This window comes from Artibeus jamaicensis, unplaced genomic scaffold (assembly GCF_021234435.1).
Source record: "Artibeus jamaicensis isolate MK-2021 breed Jamaican fruit bat unplaced genomic scaffold, CSHL_Jam_final contig_1998, whole genome shotgun sequence".
Lineage (NCBI taxonomy): Eukaryota > Metazoa > Chordata > Mammalia > Chiroptera > Phyllostomidae > Artibeus > Artibeus jamaicensis.
The window spans coordinates 10890200-10892252 of NW_026521407.1; the positions used below are offsets into that span (position 1 = coordinate 10890200).

The 2053-nt window shown below is 46.5% G+C and overlaps 1 non-coding gene across 1 annotated transcript; it reads left to right on the plus strand.

Annotated features, from left to right (window-relative positions):
- Window positions 1–640: 640 nt before the first annotated feature.
- Window positions 641–770, plus strand: LOC119062726 (small nucleolar RNA SNORA38). Its single transcript, XR_005085029.2, has one exon. It is a non-coding gene; the product is annotated as a small nucleolar RNA SNORA38 (small nucleolar RNA).
- Window positions 771–2053: the final 1283 nt, after the last annotated feature.

Sequence of the window (2053 nt, forward strand, 5' to 3'; positions counted from 1 at the left end):
TTAAATTACCTCTTTTTATTGTAAAATATTTCTCATACGGAGAGAACTATAAACACTAATGCAATGAACAGCCATGTGTCTTCCACCCAGCTTTGTTAAATCATAATGTTTTGCCATATTTGCTCCAGATTTATATTTTTTTTTAAGAAACAGAACATTATAGATACAAAGCAAACCCCTGTCTGTTCCTCCTGAGTCTCATTCTCCTCCTGCCTCCCTCCCCAGGGGGTAACCACCCTCCAGGATTTAGAGTCTACTCTTCCCACACAAGTTTCATGACAGGCGACATACTCGGAAGCACCATGTTGTGTGGGTTTGCACACTTCTAACACTAGAGGAATCGTGTCCTGTATGTAGGCTTCTGCACCTTGAGCGTTGTGTTCAGCATGTTGTTGGTGCTCGCCTCCTTGTTCCACGTGGCCCTGTGCCATCTGCACTGAACGAAGACACATGCCTCGGCTTAGCCCTCATTCCCATAGGCTGTGATAAGCACCCTGCACGTATCTCCTTGTGCACACTCGCGAGGGTTTCTCCGTGACATAGAGCTAGGAATGGAATTGCTAGATGACAGGCCTCTCACTTTTCTGTTGTTGCATCATAAATCACCCCAAAATTTTTAGTGGCTTAAAAAAAATCCCTACTCTTCTTCAGAAGTGTGTCTGTGGTTCCCTGTCTTTGGACACATAAGAACTGGAGGCAAAGAAATGTGGACTTGGAGAAGTCTGGGGCCAGGTGTTCCCTGCAGGCTCAAGATCAACCATCTCACATAGAAGAAGAGAAAAAAAAATCCCTGCTCTGGCTGCTGTGGCTCAGTGGATTGAGTGCCAGTCTATGAACTGAAGGGTCACTGGCTGGATTCCCAGTCAAGGCACACGCCTGGGTCGCACTCCAGGTCCCTGATGGGGGGAGGGATGTGCAAGAGGCAACCACACATTGAACTTTCTCTCTCTTCTTCTTTTTCTAAAAATAAATAAATGAAATCTTTAAAAAAAATTCCCTTTGTTAGCTCACAATTCTGTGGATTAGGAATTTAAGCCAGGCATGGTGGCCACTGCTTGCTTGTTTTCCACAATGTCTGGGGTCTCAGCGTGGATATCGTGAACACCTGAGACAGTTCAACTGGGATCATCTGGGTGGGGCCTCGGTTCCAGCTGTCAGAGGTGATCCTCAGTTTCCTTCCGGTGGCCTTTCCCTGTGGCTACCTTTGGCTTCCACACAACACGGTGGTCTCGGGATTCCAAAGGACAAGCCACACAGTGCTTAGTAAGTCTCTGCTTGCCTTGCTCATGCTGATAACTCACTGACCAAAACTCACATGGCCGAGGCCGGAGTTTAGCGTGGGAGGGTATGGGCATTGGGAAGTGTGGTCACTGGGGAAAGCAGATATGGAAGTCTCCCACAATAGGGTACGGCACCATTCATTTTATGAGGTATTGTCAAAGGCTCACCAAAGGTAGCATCAAGTTACAATCTCCCAGCCCTGGTGCAGTCCCCTCCCAAAGGTGTCTGGGTTGCTCTGCATCCACACCAACACATGGGTATTGCCAAACTGTTAATAATGTGAGACAGTGACACATTACTACTTAATTACATTATCCTGATTACCTGTGGGGCTGATTCTATTCCTCCAGCTCTGTTGAGATATAATTGGCATATAACCTTGTATAAGTTAAAGGTATACAATATGTTGAGGATTGGTTATTTTTTCCTCTTTATTGATCGTTTATCTGCATTTCCTCTTCCATGAATTGCCTGTTCCTATCTTTTGCCCATTCATCTGTTAAGTTCTTTTTTTTTTCTTTCTGCCATATTCATTTGTAATTGTTTGTATCTTTTGGATCCCCAATTCTTAAATGACCATGGAGGGAATGTCTTCTCATTCTGAAGAGAAGGCTGTCGCTGAGGACCCTGGGGCAGCAACTCGGGTGGGGAGTTTGGGACACTAAGTTTCCTTGGGCTATGCCTCTGAATGGCCTCAGCAGCTGTCCTGCCCTCCGGGTGTCCCCGTCAGAGTTAGAGTGCAGATGGGGGGCCCTGGGACTGACTCCCTGTC